Consider the following 24,424-nt stretch of genomic DNA (forward strand, 5'->3'; position numbering starts at 1 on the left):
CCATACTTGACTTTGCTTTTGATTCTTGAAGTTATGGTGATATTTGACAGAAGTACTATAAAATCTGATGACACTTACACAGGAAGGGGTTTATCTGCCTCCTGTGGAAAAAAATATGGCATTTAAGCAGGTCAGGGCTGGTACGGCTGCTCCAGCCTGTTATCTGGGGCCTGAGCTCTCTCTCAGTCATCCTGAGGGTGATTGATGTCTAGCCAGTGTCAAGTTCAGTTTGTAGTGAGAAAGAAAGGTGATGTCCAAGAGGCAGAAGCAGCCAATTCTGGTATTGTGGTGTGCTCTTTTGTCAGGTCTCCCATCTTCTCTCCTAGCTGTAAGGGAGTCTGGAAAAGTCAACTTCAGCTTTCCGGCATCTCTGGAAGAGAAAGATCTGGAAGGGCATGTAGGCTTCTGCTCATTCCAGTTTTCATCTTTAAAGTTCATCAGGGTAAAAACCATAGCTACCACTTCCTAGAAACTCCTGAGCTAGAACAAGGAAGATCTAGTTGCTTAGAATTTTTTTAAGTGGTAGAAAGAGCAAAATGTCCAGATGTTCAGGAAACCTGCACTTCAACATTGAATTCCTTATTTTAAATTGTTTCATCTTGGTCACACTATTTTAACTCTCTGATCGCTAGTTTCCCATCTATAAAGTGGATGAACTGGACTGGAAGACTCCGGTGTTCTCCCAAGTCTCTTATTAAAACAGCTCTGCTTTTTGTTACCATGGGAACTCAAAAAGTTGGGCTCTGCAAAGAGACCCAACTGTTGTGTCCTTTCATTCTTTCCCCAAGGCATCTCTGAGGATATCCCAGCACTTGCACAGGGAGAAGTAACATCTTTGTCACAAACCATTGCCACATGGTGGTCTGAGCTGATGCCGTCTTTGTTGGCACAATCACATCTCCTTCAAGTGGTTGTGGCTTTTCTGAGATCATGAGAGTGACTTAAAGGGCAAGCCTTGAAAATGATGTCATCCACTAGATATTGCTTCCTGGCTTAGCACAACCCAGGAAGCTAGCTTAGTGCCCTTATTTCCCATCGTCTCCAGCACACACCTGTAACCAGACTATGCACTTCAGTCTACAAAATGCTTCCATGGCTTTTACCATCCACAGATGGTAAAATTGGGGATACAAATGGGGAGGGGTGCCCTTAATTTTCAGGAAATATTGTCGTGAGCTTCTCATTTTGATTTCTCATTATCCCATGGGCCTTTTTGTTTTGCTACCAGTCTGCCTTCATCGTGGGTCTGAACTGGTTGTCCACATATATACTGTTTAGCATGACTTTGGTCAGGGATTCAGACTGTCCCTTCACACCATAATTATCCTATATGATGATCAAGTCTCCTCCTCTAATAGGTGGAGCTTCTGCCTTTAGTGGCAGAAGGCAGACGATTGAGTAACCAGCCAGGGAGTCAGTTACCAAACTGGATTCTCTGGCAATGGGATAAACCTCATCATTTGTGAGGGGTTGAGGAAGTCTTTCATAACCAATGTTTCAGCTAAAGCTTGGGACAGCGTCAGCTTCTTCGGACTCCTACGATCTCCTTGATCGTTCTCTTATTTCCTGAAAAATGGGACAGCCTCACCCCTTCCTCTCTGGGCCATTATTCCTTTTATAGAATTGTTTCAAGTATTTGTGATTTCATTGCCAAGAGAAACCACAACAAACTTCTCATCATGTCACAGTCATTACAGAAACGACAAAGTAGTTCAAGACACTTTCCAGCTTCCAAACTGATGAGTAGACTCAACCATTTAGATCTTTTTTAACTTTATTTTTCTTTTTGTCTTTTAGTTCGAATTTTATGGTACAATTATGTAGGGCCTGGGATCCCCCTTCAAAACTCCCACCCCCAGACTGATTTTCCCCATATTATTACAATAGTTTAGTCCTTCAAAACAAGTTAAAATTCCGTCAGTCTGTTATTTCAGTGTGCTCTGACATTGTGGGTACAGATAATGTCAGACAGTCCAGCCTCCCATTGTCTAGGCATGTCCAACGGTTTAACTGGGACTCCATCTTTGATTTGGAAGTAAGGGTGCATATTGCACTGTGTCTTCACATCTGGATATGGTAGTCTCTATTACATCATCACTATACATTCCCTTAAATGAGAAGACACGAAATAAGGTCACTAACAGATATGAAGTTACACCAAAAGCAAAAAGAAAAAAAAAAGCACCATGGAGTTGAAAAAGTGCACCACTGAATAACCAATGCACAACACAAAAGTCTAATTTGCATGGTGTTTTCCTTATATTAGAGAGAACATATGGTATTTGTCCTTTTGGGATTGACTTATTTCACTGAGCATAATGGTCTCTAGTTGAGACTGTCTAGTTGCAAATGGTATGATTTCATTCTTTTTAATGGCTGAATAATATTCCATGGAATAGATATACCACACTTTCTTTAATCACTTCTCTTTGGACATGCATCTGTATTTTTTTCCCATGTCTTTGCTATTGTAGATTGTGCTGCTGTAAGTATAGGATTACAGATCCCCTTTTCACGTGCATGTTTCATTTCCTTTGGGTACATTCCTAGAAGCAGAATAGCTGGGTTATATGGCAGGGTTATTTGCAGTTCTCGAAACATACAGAAGTTGTATTAGTTTTACACTCCCACCAGCAGTGAAGGAGGTTAACTTTCTCCCCACATCCATGTCACCAGGTGTTGTTAGTAGAGTTCTGAATGTGATTCCTCCAGCTTGGCTTTTATTCTTCAGAATAGCTTTGGTTGTTCATGGTCTCTTGTGGTTCCAGATGAACTTTTGTATCATATTTTCTATTTCTGAGAAGAATGTTGTTGGGAATGTGATTGGGATTGCGTCGAATCTGTATATTACTTTTGATAATATGGACATTTTGACGATGTTGATCCTGTTTTGATGGAAATTCTCCAAAGTGTCTTAAACAAGCTCAGAAGCACGCTTACCACTTACTTGAAGATATTAAGACGTTCTCTTGGTAATATCCATGCCACAGGATACATCCTTGGAAAAGCAGAAGCCATCCCTGTGTTTCCTAAGAGGCTAATCCCCCTGTCAGGGAGCAGCCACAAGGTACAGAGCCTCAGGGTCCTGGGCAGCTCATCCCACTTCACTTTGCGTGGAAGTCCTGGAAAGTTGGACATCTCAGTTCAGATTGTCCATGTAGCTTTAGAGCTTAGTGAAGGAGGAATGAGAGAGAAGATGATGGGCAAGGCATGTTTCTATTTTGAAAGGTTGCTTACCTTCTTCCAGTAACACCTTTCTGTTTGAAGTTCAGACTTAAATTTGGTGTTCTTGGCTCCTGATCTATTCCCTGACTTCGCTCTGGCTGCTATGACCCTTTGAGAATAAGCCAGCTGATTGAAGTGTGCTCTTCTCTTTCAAATAGCTAAAAATGAATAAATACATGTTTTTTAAAGGACACAGCATCTGTTAAGTATATCTTAGCTATCTGAGTATTTTCCCTGGCTTCTGGCCATTCTTGACTTTTCTTACCCCTTCACAGAGTGGGTAGGGGCTGGCATGGTCCCTTGCCAGCCTTAGTGTGCCTTACCCATGCCTGCATCTATGCATCTATGGAAACACTGAGTTCTTCCCAACCTCCCTGTGTGCTGCTAAGATCCCAAGAGATTCAAACCAAATTCCGTTGTTCCCTGGTTCTAAATCTCCATTTGTTGTGTAGGAGAGAAACAAAGTAAAAATGTACTTGCCCCACCAGTTCTGCATTGCTGCTCCATCCTTTCTTAGAGAGCCTGCAGTCCAAAAGAGAACCTCTGGTGACCCTTTCTCCTCATCCTCTGAGCAGGTACAGTGGGGTGTCATGCAGGCTGTCTCCTGACTGCAAAACCCATGACAACTCTGAACGGTTTGCTCTCTCGCTGCCTCCTGCCAGGGGTGTTTTCCTGTCCTGAGGGAAGGATGGAGAGTCAGCTATTGCTCCACAGAAGAGAAACCAGAAGGAGGAGAACAACAACCTTAGTACAGCCACAAAGGGGTACTGGGTCAGAGAAGAGCCTGCTGGGTGCTGGGGAAAATATCAGGCTAGGGAGAAGAGAGATGGTTCCTGATTGAAGGCAAGGATTTGGTCATCTCAGCCAGTTCCAACAACTGATCCTGCTGCCCGGATGATCTTACTTCTGGCCACCACAGTGCTTGACTCACTCGCCTTCCAGAAATCTGATGGCCAAGGTGCCTATTCCAATTCTCGCGTGTTATTGATGTTCCCTGGTGGGAAACACATTGTGGTTGCTGCCACCACAGGAGTGAGGCCATTTGGGGGAAATCGAGGGCTTCCCAGATAGACTGGCTCATCAATCAAGTGAAAACCACAACACTCAAAGGTAGGAAGAGAGAGGTATGAAAAATGAACACTTTTCTTTTCTAAAGAAGTAACCTTCAGGAGAAGGACATGACATGGCTGGCTGTTGGTGCAATGCCTGTTGTAGATGTCTCTTCCTGTTTGCAAGCCCAACAAACAGTTTAAGTGGCACTGTGGGCAACAAAGGTATAATAACAATTAATCGAGACCCACTGTGTATTGAGTATGGTACTTGACCCCATCCAACACTAATAATTCTGAGGTAGATTCTATTATCCCCATTTTACTGAAAAGGAAATAGGAGCTCAGATTCATAATAGAAGTTGTTCAAGACCACATAATAAGGGCTTGGCCAGGAACTCTACCCCAAGAGCTTTATGCTAAAGTGACTGATTGGTACTAGTGATTGGAACAGATTGAAAAAAAAAATAGGACCGAATATATTTAAATACATAAGTGTAAAGTGGTGTAGTTAGTACAGAACATGGTTGAGTCAATACAAGGTCTGAATGGGTGATGAAGAAAATGCATGGAAGATTGCTGGAGAAGGGGGCAGGAGAGAGGAGGGAAGAGGCAGTCACCAGGAACAGACTTACGTGATAATTTGAACAGAAAGGAGGATTTATGATAGATGGAACAAATGGGGTGAATGGAAAATTACAGTTTTGAGCAAGTATAGCAATCTGGCTTGGGGCAAAGCTTCATGCAAAGGAGTAATGAAAAATTAAATTGGCAAAAGAAATTTGGACCGGGCAAGGAAAAGATGCTGAACTTCAGGAGCCTAGGAAGAAGGAAAGAGCAGTCCCTCAGTGTGGAGTTCAAGGGGTGGATTTAGATTTCACATTCCACTCATCTAACTCATCAGTAAACATATTCTGAACCTATCCAGTTCTCACCACCTTCCACACTACTATACCATTACTTTCTCAGACTACAGCAAATTCTCCCAGTTCTACTCCCACTTCTCTCCTGACCAATGGTTCTCTACCTGCTAGCTTCAACAGCCCTTTACTAAGACCCAAATAAAAAGTACTCAGAATAAAATTCATATCTCTCTTCTGCAGATTACAAGGCCTTAACTAATCTGGTCCCTGGGAGCTGTGCTTTGTCTCATTCTCCTTGCCTTGCCCATGGCATGCCAATCACTTTCAGCTTCTCCAGCTCACCAAGTCTTTGTACTCCATGGTCTTCATGTCTCAAGACTTAATTCTTCCCACTCCTTGACTCTCAGGTTAGCTGATACTTTTTCAGACAGTTCTTGTGGATCAGCCAAATCATTTCTTGCTGTGAAAGCGAGGGACCAGTTTCCTTCTAGAATGTGAATTGGTCTTAGTGCCTTGCTTGGCTAATAGAAAGCAGTAAAAGCGACATTCTAGAGACCTATAGACCAGAGTCCTCACAACTTCTGCCAAAACCTCTTGGAACACTCGCACAAGGAGCACCAGGCTGCCATGAAGGAAGTGTGACTGCCCTGACACTAACAGTGGAGACACCACCACATGTGAGCCCTCCAGCCACTGCACCCACACACCAAACATCCATATAGACCAACTCCCAGCTGAAGATCTCACAGGTAACACCCCATGGATCAGAAATTACCCACCTGGGCCCTCACCTATAAATTTAAACAATAAAATAATCACTGTTGTCAGCCGCTACATTTCATGTGTTTGCTATGCAGCTATACGTAAGTCGAACACAAGCATAGCATCTTAATTCTTTGTATAACATGTATTGCTATCTGATGTTTTTCTTGCTTGTTTGGCTACTCTGTCTGAAAACCATGCATCTAGATCTATCTTTCTATCTAGTTACCTATCATCTATCTACTATCAGTTTTACTTTCACTAGACTATCAGGTCTAAGAGAGCTGGGACCCTCTATCTTGTTTATCTTGTATCTTTAGTACAAAATTGGCAATTGTGCACAACAAGATGTTCCATAAACAATGTTGACAAATGTACTGAATGGTCATGTTCTAAAAGCAGCAAGGGTGAAATGATTAACACACACACACACACAGAAGAAAACTCAGGTAAGCATCTCAAAATATTATCCTGCCTTGTCCACAGAAAAGAAAAAAGACAGAGCCTATGATTTAATTAAAATACTTGGATGTCTAGTCAGTATCCTTAAACACTATGTTCTTAAAAAAATAAAAGGAAAGAAAGAAAGAGAAAGAAAGCAAGCAAGCAGACAGGCAGACACCATACGTATATCCAAGTTCTCAGAGTTGGGTGCAACAGTAAGGAAGAAGTGCAAGGGAGAGAGGGCCAGAGAGAGTTAGTCTGTGGTAACCCAATCCCTTCCTTATCTCTGGTCCTGGGAGCACCGATGAGAAAGATTTAAACTTGACTCATTTGCTAGAAATCTTGTATCTGAGCAGCAAGGAAAGGACCAAACATGATGTGAATTAGAGGCAGTAAGAAAGTAAGACATCCTGGTAAAAAAAATGCAGCTGATGGTAGTTTTACCAAAGTAAAATAAAATAGAGCCTAGTGACTAAAAATGCACAGTTGTCCCTTAGAAGAAATGAAAACAACCCAGAACTTCCAAATTAACTTGGGAGGGAGAAACAATGAGAAATAACTCCTGGATATAAGAGAAGTTGAGACTAAAATTTTATATCACCTAGATAGAATTGAAGTATAAATAGTTCACAGAAAAGGCTGTCAGTTTCTAACCAAAAGAGAATTTAGAGCTAAATAATTTTAAAAGAAAGAGTCCTTTCCTTTTAGAAAGAACTACATGAAGAACTTAACCCATTTTACTTCACTTTAAAAATTATTTTTAAAAACACTTAAAGGAAGAAATACAGAAAATTTTAAAAACAGGAAAAAAACTTCTAGCACAGTCCTAGAATTAAAATCCCATAAAGGCAACATAGACAGAAAATTCTAGAACTATTTAATTTCTAAAAAGAAATGCAAAATTTCAAAACCATATGTAACAAATAATCATCATTATAAAAGAAAATTCCTGTCATGTAAGCATATTAGTAGATAAAGAAATCAACAAAGTTCAGTAACAAATTAACAAAGACTGCAAGATTAATGCATACTAAAAATGTTTGATAATTCCATTCAGGAGCCATTCTTACTTTTATAAGTAAATTAGAAACAGAAACTAAAGAACACTTACAGCACCTAAAACTGATGAGCAACATTCTGGGCCTTATATTGTGCCGTACTGGGTTAAGATACTACCTACCATTAAGTCCTGGCTGCTCAGTCTACTGTCTAGCTGCCTGCTAAGGTGTCTGGGAAGGCAGCAGAAGATGGCTGAGCCCAGATACAGCCCCTGGCTCCTGGCTTCAATCGACCCAGCCCCAGCCCTAGCCCCAGCTGTTGCTGCCATCTGGGTACTGAATGGTGGAAGGAAGTTCCCTCTCTTCCTATCTCTTCCTCCCTTTGTCACTCTTTCTAATAACTAAACACTTCTTCTATATTTAAAGAAGTGTTTTCCATCTGCATAAATGTATTCTTTTTCTTATTTAAGAAATGAATAGGGGCTGGTTTTGTAGCATACTACACTGAGCTGCCACTTGACACCAGCATTTCATATGAATGCTAGTTTGAATCCTGGCTGCTCCACTTTGAATACAGCTTTTTTCTAACGTGTCTGCGAAAAGCAGTAGAACATAGTCCAAGAGCTCAGGCATCTGTTACTTATGCAGGAGACCTGAAATGAGTTCCAAGCCCCTGACTGCAACCTGACCCAACATGGCTGTTGCAATAATTTGGGATTGAACCAGCAATTGAAACATCTCTTTTTCTTTCTCCCTCTTTCTCTAACTATGCTTTTCAAATAAATCCCTTTAAAAAATGAAACAGAGGAAAAATAAATGGATATTAATGCAAGTAAAAATGGAACTTAGGTAGTTTCTTATTTGTAGTTAATCCTTAAGAGAAAAGACAGACAGTTTAAGGAGACAATTAGCTGGTAGTCTTCACAAAGACCTGTGTTTCTCTGGGGAGAGTGTTTTGCCAGCTCTGGGTACCACTTCTAGTCTGAGGTGTTGTATTCAGAACAGGGTTGGTGGCTTGGATGGATTCCTCATGCTTCTTTACCCACTTTTACAAAGAGGAAGGCACTTGACCCTATTCACAGAGAAAGTTCACCTTGCGGCTTTGTCGACTGCTTGGCAACTGAAGTTTGCGTTTGGCTGGTGACCACAAAGTGTCTGTACACATGGAAATTTTATAGGATTAGGGACAAAACAACTCTGGGAAAAGTACCTGAAGTCATTATAGATTGGTAATTCAAAAATAAATTAACAGAGCTCTTCACAAGATACGGGCACCAAAGCCAAATGGAGATGCAAGCTGAAATGAGGAAAAAGTTCATCCTTCCCCACACATGAGGGCTTTCTGCCCAAAGTAATTTCCGCTTTCCGGGTGAGTGGGTTCGCCTTCTGCTACACTAATGCAATAGTTCTATGAACGAATCATTTTAGAACTCCACTCAGCAATTCTAACTCCACCGATAAAGCCTTCCTGTGGACAAAATAGTATGTTTATTCTTATCAAAAACGCATTTCCAAAGGAGAGCAAATGGTGATAAACGTAAAAAAAAATATGACTACGAAAGATACAATAAATAAACCGAGACCATGAGAGATTTTAGTAAGGTCTTGATTTAATTTTCTGATGGCACAATAGCCCCCAGCAACACTTTTGTTTGTTGTTTTTAAAGCATGTATCATTATCCAGAAAGTGCATGGTGCCAGCCAGCCTAAAACAGGAACAGGAAGACTCACCATCTTCCCCTTTCTCTGCATATGTTTTTCTCATGTGTGACTGGGGCTTCGACCCAACTGGGAGCAGGCAGCCTGCTTCTGGATGAGAGCATGTTTGGGTTTTAGGGCCTGCTTCTTCTTTGGGCACACATTTGTTGTCAGCTGCTGCTAAAAACACTCGGCATCATTCAGACACCTGTCAGTGGGGGATGGGGAGTGGTGAATCTTCCTCACAAGTGATAACACAAGTTCCAAGTTCCCTCTGAGGGCATAAAAGTATTGCACCTGCTTCCACTCATGTGGATTGGATGGGCTACTTATCTACTTTGATGTTAGCCTCGATTTTGACCTTACACGGATATGCTCAGCCACGTGAGGCTTATCTTCTAGCAAAACAACCCATACCTGCACATTTCTCTCCTTTCTGTATGTGTGGAGCAAGTTGTTCTCCTTCCCTTGTCAAACTGTTCTCTATATACAATGAAGGTCCGTGAGCATCGGAGCTGTTCTCTGCTTAACGTAAACTTCCTGCCAGTCAGCCATTCATTTGATGGAAGCTTCTAGGTCAGGCTTAGAAAACACCCAGTCAATATTTTAGACTTGTACTTTCGATCTACTGAGCTTGGTACATGAGACTGGGCATAAGATGTTTCTTCTTTCCCATTTTAAATGTTGTTAACATAAACATGATTCAAAAAAAAAAAAAGCTCCACAGACTAACACAACGTCAAGCATTTGGTAGATGATTAGCATTTGTCAAATGAAATCTCAGTCATGAATCTTTCTCAAGCACACAGAGCTGGAGGTGCTGTTGCCAGGTGTGAAGAGATAAGCTAGACAGGATGAGGCGATGCAGATTGTAACGCAGGAACACGCAGGTGCTGCAATCAGTGGCCATTTATCCAGGCTTAAGTCATTTCCCTCTTGGATAGAGACCTCTTTTGCCCAGAGACTGAGTTCGCACCTTCCAACTAAGGCAACTGGCAGAAACACACTCTTAGGACTATGGCCCCCAACAGATGTGAAAGTGGTGTGTATAGATACATACAGTATGTTTAAATGAATATTTCTATAGCCATAATTTTGAAATATTTCTATTACTACAGAGAAAAGGTTTCATGTAGTTCTTAGGTATAATTCTAAGAGTATAATGATGCTTCCCTCCCACCTACATTCCTTCCTTCCTTTAAAATTTTTGGGTAGCCTATCTTAAATGGACTCTATATTCAAATGCTCACTGCTCCACCAAATAAAGAGTTGAACAAGCAAAAAGTAGAAATATCACTGCCCAGCAGGAACATAGATGAGGGCTATTAACAATTAAAAAAAATCCCAGACATCAATTTTGCTCAAACATAAATACTACATTTTATACTCCATACCAGCTACCACAAATCAGAGAAAATATGATTTATATATGAATACCATGTGTATACAAAAATTTTTAAAGAATTTCTGAAACCAAGCTATAGATACACTTTCCTTTTATTCTTAAATACTTCAAAGCACATTTTTCCTAAGACAAGGACATTATTGTGCAATGCAGTACAACTGCCAAAATCAGACAATTATTATTGATGCTATGTTGTTCACTAATCTACAATACTTATTTAAATCTAGCCAATTTTCCTATGGAGGTCTTTTATAGGAAAAAAAAGGGGGGGTGGCCCAGTCCAGCATCAGGCATAGCATTTAGATTATATCATTTAACATTCCTTGAATTCTTTACAAATTTAAAACATTTTTGATGATACAGGGATGTCTCTGATGTTTGCTCACAATCAGAAACAAGTTGTGTCTTTTGAGAAAGCAAATACATCTGTTCATCAAAGCAAGGGATACAAGTTGTATGACTGTCCCAAAAATGGTGATGTTAGCTTTGATGGCTTGCCCTAAAAGGAGGACTTGCCAAATTGTTGCATAGGAAATTTGGTGCTTTTTCTCTTGAAATTAGTAAGTAACTTGTGGAAAATTACAAAGAGAGATGGATAGTATGGAATTACCCCTTGTTTCACCAAACGTTCACCCTGGCATCCTTTGATGTTTCTTTTCTACTTTTTGAGGTTGATGTTTGCAGCTTGCTGTGTTTTCTCCAGGCAGAGGGGTAATACCTTTCTTAATTATTTTGTAATGTTTGGGGACTATGTTGTAGAAACAGAATTTTAGTATAAAAACTGCATTCACCAAAGTGTGCAAACTTGATGGGGAAAAAAATTAAACTTGGAATCCCTCCCTCTATGCGTAGATTTGTAACAATAATGCTAATGCAATTAAACTCATCCTCTAATTCATTAAAACTCTTTGATGATCATTGATTAAAATGTACTCACAGTAAATACCGAGGAAGACACCAACACAATAAAATCTCCAAGTGGGCTTCAAGGTCATAGGAGAAAGTGAGGGAGTTAGACATGATATGATGGGACTTCTGTTGTTAATAAATTCATTTTCACAAAGGCAGACCTGAATCAGCTTGGCATAATTAAGCTACACTTTACATTTCAGACACACATTTGCTCCACCAGAATTGAGGGTCTGGGGCTCTCAACCTAAAATCAAATGTTAATGACTGGCTAGTTTCCACATTCAATGTTTTTGAAGTTGCTGGAGGGTTTATTCTTGGTCTCACCACTGCTAGCTTGAATTGCAGAGCTTTCGGTGCTGTTCCATAGAATCTCCCCGCACGTCCAACCCTCTCTAACACAGGAATGTAAGTCATTCGGGGGGGCGGGAGCAAAGAGAGAAGAGTGGCAGAAAAAGTGATGGAGCTCCTACTGGGTTGAAAATAGGAACTTATTCACCCAAGCCAGAAATATAATATTTCAGCTCTCTCAGGATCACCTAAGAAGTATTTGTGGCTGTCGCTTTTCCAAGGTTCCCAGTAGGGTGAGATTTTAAAAGTCTTTGCAATTGAGAAAATGCATCACTCCAATGGCTTTGATGGAAGCTCTTTAATAAGCCAGCCGCATACTATAGAGCTCCACCGCACCAGCCAAAGGCACCCCAACCTGCAGACCACTAGTCCCTGACCTTGGCTATGCACTGTGAGCTCCTCACATAATATGTCAGGGATAGGGTCTGGCATGCAGGACTTCTACTAACAGCTCTGAAGCAACTCCAGTGGTTCTGATGGGCAACCAAGGCTGGGAACCACTACCATTGAAGGTTTTTTCTTCCTCTCCAGGCATAAGAAATAAAGCTCCATCTCCGGTACGTGGAGTTGAGTGACTCATAGTCCTTGCAAGAGTCCCTCTCAGTAGCATATGTCTGGATAGGTGAGAGAACAAAACTTAATCTACCTAAGCCATGTTGTGCACTGCGAGCTGTTGAAAGTTCATACTAACAAAATACCTCTCTTGGTTGCTCTGCCTTTCACATAAATAAAAATAAATCAATAAGTCTTTTGACCAAGATACAAAATTCATTGCTCTGTAGCCTTCATAAAGTTTTTCACACTCCATCTTAGTTAAGTCATCTGCTTCTCCATCTATAACCTCTGATGACATCTGATCCCTTTCCTAATAGATGGGTTTTGTTTTTTGAGACTGTTTCATAAACTGGCTGATTCATGGAGTATGGAAACTTCAGAGATGAACTCTGTTTTACTATGCTTAATGTCTTTTGGATTCTTCAAGTCATTATGTCCATGTCTGCTTTGTTGCTGAGCACTAATTCAGAATGTGGATCTGCCAGTTACAGGTTATTTTGATATGGAAAGTGGATCTCCCGGTCTTGATGCTAATCTTAAGAAGAAAGCATTACATTGGGCTCCGTTATCCAATGTTATCTGTTGGTAGATGCCTTTACCGAGTTAAGAAATCCCCCTTTTATTTCTTAAGTTTGCTGGAAGTTTTTACCACGAAAGCTGTTTTGTTAAATTTTTTTGGTAAGATCTTGTGGTTTTTTTTCCTTATTCAGACTGGTAAGTTGGTGATTTCTACAGACTGAATTTTCAATATTGGGCAAGTCTTGCATTGCTGTGGTGTAGTGCTGTTTTTGACTTGGTGTGGGATTACAGTTTGCTAATAAGTCTTGCTGGGATATCTGGCTGAGGTTGATCATTGCAGTTCTTGAGGGAGTCTGGCCTGTCACTTTATTGTACTCTCTTTGCCTGGTTTTAGTACCAAGGCAATGCTGAGTTGTAAAATGAGTTGTAAAAAGTTCTGTTCTCCAGGTCATAGTGTATAAAAATTAAGTTACTCCTTTTTTAAGTGTTTGGTAGAATTCATCCTTGAGATTATCTGGAATTGGATAGTTTCTTTTCAGATGTTTTTAAACCAGATACTCATTTTAAAAACACAAAGTTTTCCAGCTCATCTGTTTGAATGCAGCAAATGCAGGTGAACTTTGGTAGTTAGCAGTTTTGAGCACCACTCCTGAAGTCCAGGTCGTGGATGATATACGGACAGAGGTGCTGGTAGTGTTGCCTAGTAACTATTTCATCTCCCAAGGGGGAGGCGGGCTTGTTCTGATTTCCCTACTTTCATTAATGACAATAGAAATTTATTTCTTCCTTGTCCCTTTTTCCTTTTCTTTCTTTGCTCTTTTTTATTTCATCCTTTCTTGCTAGTCTTGTGTAAGTCTTATCAGTATTATAGCACCTTCTTAAAAAAGGAAGCCGTCGATCCACTGGTTTACTTACCTGTGTTGAGTTTCATTGATTTCCATTCTTTTTTAATTCTTTGATGCTTGGTTTTGCTCTGATTTTATATCCTACTCAGGAGAAAACTTAGATGACTGGAGACATCTTTTGTTTCTAGTATAAGCATTAAATGGTTTATGTCCCACCCCCCCCCTTTTTTAGATTTCCTCGAACTGCTTCTTTGTTGTCTTCTTTCCAGGCTTTTTTTTTCTCTTAATATTCATTTATTTGAAAGACAGAGTGAAAGAAAATGAGAGACATCTTATATCCTTAAATGCTCACCTTATCCAGGGATGAGCCAAGGACCTGATCCTTCTCGATGGCCCACATGAGTAGCAGGGGCCCAAGCACCTGATGACCATATGCTACTTTCCCAGGTGCATTAGCAGGAAACTGGGTTGGAAGTAGAGCAGCTTACACTCAAACTGCATTGTGATGTAGGGTGTAGGCATCAGTTAGTGATGCCAAGTTTTATGGTTGTCTTGAGTGGGAGACAGACACAAGGCATAATGTCCATCTGACGCAAAACCAGCTAGTCTTTCCAAATGTAATTTTTTAAGGATGCTTCTGCCAAGGAAAATATTTCACAGCCCTCCAGCACACATACCTTTACTGAGTAGCAGCAAGGTCACCATACGACATTTCTCTGGTGATTTGCCTAATGGCTGCCATGATGCACTGCTTCATGACTAGTGTTTAACCTCTGAGTATTTTAATATCAATTAACCTTGCAATCCCTTCTGTTAGAGACCATATCTCGCTCACCTCTCTATCCAAGGCCCTCAGCAGACACATCCTCTGGCTGCAGACTCCAAAGACACTGTCCAGCCCCCAGTTGGACATCCCCCAGGGCATGAGAAAGGAGCATGGTGATTCCCTGCAAGTCGAGAATCAGCAAGTGGATTCAGATGAGCTGAGGTCTCTGATCTCATTGTCTGTATTAGCTTTCCAGGGTTAGTAAAGGAAAAAAAATCAGAGAGCAAGCCAGATCCTGAGCGGGAGAATGCACCTCACCTTCCTTGTTGACACAGTTATTTGGTCTTGGCCCCACCCACATGCATTCAATATTTAGCATTCACATTGGGTGGGAAGGCATCATTAGTGTTGCTAATCTATCTGTGTAGCTGTGGTCAGGTTTCTCTTTATTAATTCATAGACATCAATAGAAATTGTGCCCAGTAATTCTGGTGGTATGGGAGGCCATCCCCAGCCCATAGATCAAGCTCCTTAAATCCCACAGTTAGCCACATAGGGAAGGGCCAATCCCTTCTAGACCCTCATTTGTTATTTGATTTTGCTCATTTCCTTCTTGAAGATGGAAGATGGGGAGACCCCTCAAGAAAATGGGAATCCAAGGGCAGCTATTTGGGACAAGGGTTGAGGTGCTACCAGGGCTGCCTGCATCTATGTCAGAGCACCCAGGTTTAAGTTCTAGCTCAGCTCTGATTCCAGCTTCCTGATACTGTATGTTTTGGGAAGCAGCAGGGAATGCCTCAAGTATTTGAGTCCCTGCCATTCTCAAGGTGACCCAGATTGAGTTCAGGGTTCATGGCCTCATTCTAACCCAGTTGAGGCTATTGTAGATATTTGGGGGGTGAAATCAGCAGGACATGGAAGACCTCTCTCTCTCTCTCTTTCTCTTTCTCTCTCTACCCTTCCCAATTCTCTCCTCCTTTCAAATGCATACATACATACATAAAAACATAAATAGATAGATAGATAGATAGATAGATAGATAGATAGATAGATAGATAGATAATTTAAAAAGAAGAAAACCAGATCTGAGATACTATTTTTTTTCATTATTAAAACTCTAAAATGTGATTCTCCTGGTTGTAATTATAAGAGCAGAGCTCTGGGCTCATTTCTGAACATGCAGATAAGCAAATGAAAACAAGCCTATGAACCAGCCAGGTCTTTTCTACTGCTGATAGAGAATTACAACCAACTCTATTACTTTTTAAATATTAATTTTCAAAGAATTTGAGCCCAGGAAAACATACATGAAGCCCTAAAATGATTCTCAGTCTTATTTAAAGTTTCCTGGGGGTGGGAAGAGTTTTATAAGGCTGCTTCAAAATTGTAAAGCATCTTTACCATAAGCATCAATTGTGTTTGGGCAACAGATAGGCACAAGTGACATCTAACAGAGAATCCTGGCTAGCAAACTGTCAGCTGATCAAGAGTTCCCTCTTTGGACTGTGTTTTAGATCCCAATGAGAATGTATCTACGACGGAGACAGATGACAATATCTTCATCTGAAATACACAGACACACACGGACCTCTTTGAAATCTCTTTATTGCATCTGTATGCAACTCCTAGTGGTGTCTGGGTCACCGACTGCTACTGTATGGATCAGAATAAAAGAAAACTATGATGGCTAAGTATAATAGATGGAAGAACTGATCCTGGAGCTGTCAACAACATGAAGTCTCAGTACTGGCAATGGGCATGAACTTGCCTTCCCCAAAGTGTCCCTGATTCCTTGGATGATAAAACTCAGTGTGCCCATTCCGACTGCTCAGACAACTTCGTGTGTCTTCTTTGCCTTGTTCACTCAGGGAGGATTTACTGAGCATCAGAGATATCTGGACTTCTATTTATATCCTGGATAATGGATATATTGGACAAACCCATCATCACTAGCATTGATGTTTACTGAGAACCTCAGCCAGGGAACCGCCCTGCCCCCTCACATGAAGTAACACTTTCTGCTTAGTTGGCTTCCAGCCCTGCCTTCTCTGGGACTACAGGTGTTTCTGGAACTGAACGGCTCCTTCCCAACCCACAGCCAAGCTCCCTTCTCATTGGGAGCTTTTAATGTTATCACTCTTTCCCCTCATCTCCTTCCCCTCCATTCCTTTTGCCTTGGGAAAACCACACAGGCACCAACCCAGCTTCAGGAGGTTATTTGCAACTGTCTGGTCGCAATGATATTTGCCAATCACAGATGAGCTAATCAGTTTACAGAAACGCACCCTGAGTCGAGACAGGCAGCTTCTGAGTTCTCCCTTAGAGGCATGCAGTCATTTATGTGGTCATTTCTTGTACTTTTCACTTACATCTTCTTCCTCTGTGGCATGGGAAAGCTCATCTGTGTTCCAGTCTCTGGGCTTTCCAAATCCATTTGTTCTATAGTCAGAAGCTTTTCCTGTTTTAAAAATTTCAGATCAAAATATGCTCATCTCTGGAAGAGGAACTCCCTAGAGCTATGCTAATAATATATAGATGTGGACTATACTTCCTCTCTATTAGTGTAAAGAGAGTCGTGCGCAATTCAAGAGCCTTGTCTGCATTGCCAGTGTGTAGCAATCCTTCATTTTAGGTTTAGTCCCACTGGAGAGGTTGGTTGAGTGGGACAGGATCAGAATGATGAAATTTCAACTTTTACACCTAAAAGTATGCAACTAGAGATCCTTGTGCTTGGTAAAGTAAGCCAAACCCACAAAAGATAACTATTACCTGTACTCTCAGATTTGTGGTAGTTGACACAGACAATAAACATCACTCAATGTAGATAAGTGGAAGGGGAGTTGCGGGTTTGATTATAATTTACAGCCCTTGTCTACATTCCTGCTAAACAGTGATCTTTCTGGTTTTTACTGGTTGAAGTCTTTATGTAGTGGAACATTAAACCTCCAGCTACAAAGCAAATTAAAAATGTTATCACAGAGATTTCAGGAGGAAGAAAAGGGGAAGGGGACGGGAAAAAGGAGAAAGGAAAGTAGCATTACATGCGTAGAGTTGTAGCTGTGGACTACATTAAATCTGTTCTCTTTATCTTAATAAAAATGCAGAGATTAAAAAGAGAGAGAGAATGATTCACATTCAATGGCTCTGGGACTGCAGTTTGCCACCAGGGGCACTTGGCAAAGGCAATGTCTGATGCCAGTTTTGGTTGTTAGAATTTGAAGGGGGTATGACTTGGCTCCACCTCAAAGTATGCCCACTTTAGGGAATCTGGCTTGAGGGAGTCCCACCTGTCTTAAGATTCTTTGTTTTGTTGTTTTTTTCCACCTTCTCTGCACGTAGGCAAAACACAGCAAAGCCAGACAAATACAACTCTGTCATAAATCAAATCAAATCATTAACTTCCCCACAGTGCTGACAAAATGTGAGCTATCAATTGTGCCAGCGGTGGCCGTGAATACTTTCTGGCACGCTTATTCTTCTTTTGAGAAGCAGCAGCATCGTTTAGGGAAATGTTCATCATTGTAGGCATTATGGAGGTGGGCTTCCACTGACAGCTAATGGAGTTAGGGAAGGAGAGAGGGGTTAGGAAGGGGTCAGGACTGGGATGCAGGACAACAGGTGGGTGACACAGCTGAGGAACCAAGAGGGGCCCACAGTCACCAACTCCTTTGGTGCAGGCTGTATGTCCCAGGACTCTCAAGCAGCAGCCTGAGGTGGACAGAGGAGAGAACAACTGAGTACAGGTGGACCACAGGTGGCAGCAGCAGCATCTGATGCAAGTGTCCTGAGCAGAAGGGCATCAGGACCCACCTTGCTGGCCTGGGGGCTGTGGCTTGGTCCTGAGGTTGGCCTCAAAGCCAGCCCCCACCCTCAAGAGCCACAGCAGCCCACAATCCCATCAGGATTTCCATGTGGAATCAGAGCTTTTGCTGGTGACCAAGCAAGGCCCCTAGCCAACCAATGCAAGAATACAGGGGATCCCTCCCTCATGGCTTCAGGGGGAAGGTGGTCCCTCAGCTTCGGGGACCTCCAACACAGAGAGGAAGGTGTCACTCAGTCATGCTGCCATACCCCCATGCTCTCTGACAACAGAAGAAGCTGGTTGTGTGCTGGTCTGCGGTGGTCCTCCGGAGCCAAGCTGCCTAGATTTGCATCCTGAATGTAGTCATACCTGAAAAGGATTTTAAAGCCATCAATTGAGCAAATAAAAAAAAATGGAGTTAAAGAAGTCATTCTTAATTGGGAGCAAGTTTGTATCCAAGGGACATGTGACAAGGTCAGTTGGGCACATATTTTGGTTGTCGTAAGTGGCACTAGTCGTTGGGGACAGGGTTGTAGTGCTACTGTCTCAAGACACTGATAAAAGCCCTGCAGATCAGCTTCCCTACAACAAAGAACTATCTGGCCAAAATGCTCACAAGGCCGCTTTGGTCTGACTCTGTAAACGAGGCGCCAGAACATCCAGGCCAAGGACACCTGCTGGACTCACTGTTCTTTTTGGCAAGCATCAGCACAAGATGCCACGTCCTGGCTGCGCTGCGGGGATGCTCTGTGCTCTTTCCCTGGGTGTGTGGCTTCCAGTCCAGGTGTGGGCAGCTCTCCCACAAGGGGTGGTCTGCTGTCATCAGCATCCTCTTGGGCAGTAGATATTTTTAAATGTTTACAAAGCACCTGGGAATGGTAAAAAGGAAAAAAAAGTGAAAGCGGGAATAATTGAGAAAATATTTACCCATGTCTGTGTGTTCCTGGAACTCATAACCAGCATTCCAGCCCCACAGAGCAGGGCCGGCTGGCGTTCCAGGTACCAGGGTACAAAGTGGGGACAGTGAGCATGTGTCATGTTGCCTTCTGCATAGGACGTGTACCAGGCTCTGTCACTGTCGTCAGACCCTGTGAAGTATTCTTGTCTTCGGTCCACCATTTCACCCTCCTGAAATGACTTTATGAAAAGGAGTTTCAATGCCTATTTTGCTCATGGCATCAGGTTTTGTTTTGTTTTGTTTTGTTTTTTGGGTTTTTTTGTTTGTTTGTTTTTTGCTTTTTGCTTGTTTTCTCTACTTGATCCTTAGTAGTTTTCACTGTTCTAGAAAGTAATCTCTTAACAGAAAGAGCTGAGCCAAATCTATTACCTTGAAAACCATTCATTTGCTCACTCTGCTTTATTTCCTCTCTTCTTTAGCTTGTGACTCCTTCAATTTCTTTCATCAGCATTTTAGCTTTCAGGGTGCATACCTTTTTACCTCCAGGGAGAAGTCTGTTGTAAACATTGTTTTCTTTTTCATGTTACAGTAAATGAGATTGTTCTCCTAACTTATTTCTTGGAAAGTTCATCATTCGTGTATAAAACAGCAACTGATTTTTCTGTTTATTTTTGTATACTGCAGCTTTCCAAAGCTTTTTTTCCCAAAGAGTTTTGGTTTTTCAAGAGCCTTATCAGTGGCTTACACATTCTGCGTATAAACTAAAACAATAACAAAACACAGAACATTACAGCTAGAAGGGAAGGCCCTGTTCTGTTTGGGTTCTTTGAGAATTATTTTAGAGAAAGACAGGCAGGAACTGGGTCCTTAAAGGGCTGAGCTGGGGGAACTGGAGAGCACAGCCTTTGGTATGCAGGAGGAAGAGACCATTGCTTGGGGTGCCTGTCTCCACCATGCTATGGCCCAATCCTAGCTGTTGTAGATATTTTGAGAAGTAAACTATTCAACCGGCAATCTCTCTTTTCCTCTGTCTTGGTCTTTTCAATAAATAAAAAGGCAAAGCTTTAAGAAGAGGCTAGTTGCTGTCCAACAGGCTGCAGCACAGGGCAGGGAGCCACAAACTTCAAGATCAACGTGGATCTATGAAGCAAAAACACCTGATTAACTATAATACAAATCAACATATAAAACACGACTGGCACTAAAGAGGGTCCCAAGACCCTCCCGTAATGCTGCAGTCCTAAAAGGTAACCACTAAAATCATTTGCAGTTGATTCCTGAGTATGATGTAAAGTCAGAATCAGATGAATTGCTTCCCTCCCCCGTGTTGTTACCAAGTTGGCTCAGGGTTGTTTATTGAAAAGGTTGAGATGCTCACACCATACACAGCTGGCAGTGTCCCTTGTACTGTAGCAGAGTGAAGATTGCAGGTATGAGTCAGTTTCTGAACTCCACTTGGTTCCCTTTTCCATTTGTGTATCCTTGCAACAAGGCCATACTGTTGCAACAAATACACATTTAAAATAATCCTTAATAATACTGTGAGTCATCCAACTCATTCTTCAAGACTTCAGTGCTTGTCCTAATCTATTACATTCCTATGTAAATTTTAATGCAAATTATCAGCTGTCCCAAATGCCACTGAAAGTTTTATTTGAATTGCATCGAATTTATGGCCCAATTTGGGGACAACTGATAATGAGCGTTCTAATCCACAAACTTGATATATGCGTACAACTGTTCAGGACTTTATCCAAACTTCTCTTGGCAACAACTGGTAGTTTTCTGTTTGCAGAATTCCCTTAGATTTTTTTTTCTATCTTCTAATTTTTATGTTCATACTTCAGCTGGTGATGATTCTAATGTTTTTATTGTCAAGTGATGCCTATTGTTAAGTTTTTAATGAGTATTGATTATCCCAATAGAGAGGTTTATTTCTATTCTCAGCTTTGCAAGAGTGACTTTTTAAATGAATTGATGTTTGGGAGCTATCACTGTAGTCTAAGTGGCTAAAATTGCCTCCCGTGAGGCCAGCAACCCAAATGGGCAGCAATTGGTGTCCCAGCTACTCCACTTCTGATCCAGCTCCCTGATAATGTCCTTGGAAAAGCAACAGAAGGTTGAGGCCCGGCGGCGTGGCCTAGCAGCTAAAGTCCTAGCCTTGAATGCCCCGGGATCCCATATGGGCGCCAGTTCTAATCCCATCAGCTCCACTTCCCATCTAGCTCCCTGCTTGTGGCCTGGGAAAGCACTTGAGGACGGCCCAATGCATTGGGACACTGCACCCGCATGGGAGACCCAGAGGAGGTTCCTGGTTCCCGGCTTCGGATCGGCGCGCACCGGCCTGTTGCGGCTCACTTGGGGAGTGAATCATCGGACGGAAGATCTTCCTCTCTGTCTCTCCTCCTCTCTGTATGTCCGGCTTTCCAATAATAATAAATCTAAAAAAAAAAAAAAGAACAGTGCTGGCTCTTTGAAAAAAAAAAAAAAGAAAGAAAAAAGAAAAGCAACAGAAGGTTGCCCAAGTGTTTGGGCTCCTGCCACCAACTTGGGAGATACTGAGGGAGTTCTTGGCTCCTGGCTTCTGCCTGGCCCAGCCCTGGTTACTGCAGCCATCTGGAGAATGGGCCAAAAAATGAAAGATCTTTCTCTCTGCAACTCTTTCAAAATAAATAAATACATCTTTAAAATTTGATGCTTAAATATTTTCCTGTTGCATTAAAAGGATCATATGAATTTGTGGCCCTTAAAATGTTAATACAGTGGGTGTTAATCATCAGCCTTTTAAAGCCATAGAAAGGATCTTTAAAAGGGCCTGAGAATGACATTGCATGAAAAAAAGCTATGCTTGGATCTCAAAACTGTTTGCACCAAAATGAGTTTATCTTTCAATTCCATTCCATTTTTCACAAACTTTCTGAAATACCCTCGAATATCCACATCCAAGAATGACTTTGTAAAATACCTTTCTAAATTTGATTTATGACTATTTTAGTTAGAAATTTTTCATTTATTCCAATAAATTAGATTAGGGCTTCAATTTTTCTTTCCTTAAATGGTTTCATTAACCTCAGGAAATAGGTTGGCAGCTATCTCTTCTTTTTGCATTCTCAGAAATTGTCTCTATAAAATGAGAACTGTGGTTTGGTCAGAATTACTTCTGTACTTACCTGGTCCTTTGGTATTCGATTGATTAACTTATATCTATAGTATTTGATTAACAAATCTACTTTTTGCTTAAAATAATTTTAATGATTTAGCGGTTTTAAGAAAATTGATCATTTCATCTAAGTTTTCAAGTTTACTGGTATAGAAATGATCACAATATATTCTTTTTTTTCCTTTTTATTTCGTTTTATGATGCTGTTTCATAGGCTCTGGGATTCCCCCAACCCCTCCCCATGACCTCCCCCCATATAGGATTCCTCCATATTGTTGCAGAAGTACAGTTCAAATCCAGTCATGATTCCTTCATTGCGAGCATGTACCATGCATAGAGTCCAGCATCTTATTATCCAGATAAATTCAACAGTTTCTTGGGGAGACCAACCCTTATCTGAATGTAGATATGGCAGAATATCATACCCTCTAACGTAATGCCACCAAACAACATCAACAACAATCTACAATATCATGGAATTAATTAAAAGCCTCTCCTGGATTTGCCTCTGGGTTTTTAAAAGCTTTTGAAGCTGAGACAGAGTTTCCATGGAGTGAACTGCATCATGTTTCATGTACAGTGAGTTCATTTCTGATAAATGCATACTTAGACATAACCAGTTCCACAATATAAACTTTTCCATAGACTTGGAAAATTCCCAGCATCCACCTTCTAATCGGTCCTCTTTCTCTTCCCCCACAGGTAATGCTGTTCTGATTTCTAGCACATATCGGTCCAGAAGAGATGTTGACTACTCTTAAGCTCCATGTATAAATGGAACGGTACATTATGGACTCTTGTATTGTACTCAGTTTGTTCAATACGATGTTTTTGTGATTCATCCACATTGCTGTATGTATTAGGACTTCAGTTACATTGAATGAAAACAGCACAATTTCCTTATCCAGTCTTCTGGTAATGGAACTTTAACTTGTTTCTATTTTGGACTAATGAATAATGCTACTATAAATGTTTTGTACAAGTCCTCATTCCTCTTGGTTAACTATCTAGGACTTGGCTACTAGATTATGGCATCACATGTGCTCAATTTTAGAAGAATTTTCTAAGCAATTTTCCAAAAGTGATTGTGTATTTTATGTTTTCAAAACTGTAAGAGTCCCAGTATTTCCTGGCCCCTCCAGCATCTGAAGCTAGATAGATGAAGAGGGTTTATCATTATGATTTTAACACTCACAGCATGAGTGACTCATGACACTCAGTGATTTTCCATATGTTTACTGGTTAATAATATATTTTCCTCTGTTAAATGAGTTGATATATGAGTGTGTGTTTATTCATATTCTGTCTCTTATACACACACACACACACACACACACACACACATACACACCAGGATACTTCAAGAAATTTATAGGAAATGGAACTAAAATATCAGTATATCTTGTTGGAACTAAAATATCAGTATATCTTGTTGCAAATAAAAAATCTGCTCATATATAATGAATAGTCTAAAAAACTTGTGTGTGGATTTGAAAACTTTTTGCACCAAAATAAACTTATGTTTTAATTCCATTTCCCATTGAAATCTTTTCTCTTAATCTGGGCTAATTTACCTCTTCACTTTCTTAACCATTACTTTGGGTGAACATGCATCTAACCTTTTAAAAATAGTTTTTAAAAAAACTGTGTAAGCCTATGATTTTCTTTAATCAGTTTGTACATGAGGGTTTAGATTTGTTTTTTGACTCACACTTAGCCAGTTGTTCCACCATCATTTGCAGATAAAGTTCCATGAAATCAGTACCTGCATAGAAAATCAATTGATACATGCAAATTGACTATATGAAAGGATCCTTTGGAAGATTCATGGAACCTAAAATGAAAATATGTCTATTTTAATATAAATATTTTGAATTCTGTGCATTTAAGTTTGTTTTAGTATGAAAAGAAATCTATACATGTGAAAAGATTTTTCAAAATGTTCAGTAAGGGCCCAGCGTGGTAGCCTAGTGACTAAAGTCCTCACCTTGTATCCGCTGGTATCACAAACAGTCAAGCACAGCCTTGAATCTCTGCACCCATGTGGGAGATCCCAAAGAAGCTCCTGGCTTCAGATCAGCTCAACTCCAGGGGTTGCAGCTACTTGGGGAGTGAACCAGCTGATGGAAGATCTTTCTCTCTGTCATTTCTTCTGTCTGTAAATCTTCCTTTCTA

This window comes from Ochotona princeps, chromosome 20 (genome assembly GCF_030435755.1).
Source record: "Ochotona princeps isolate mOchPri1 chromosome 20, mOchPri1.hap1, whole genome shotgun sequence".
Classification (NCBI taxonomy): Eukaryota; Metazoa; Chordata; class Mammalia; order Lagomorpha; family Ochotonidae; genus Ochotona; species Ochotona princeps.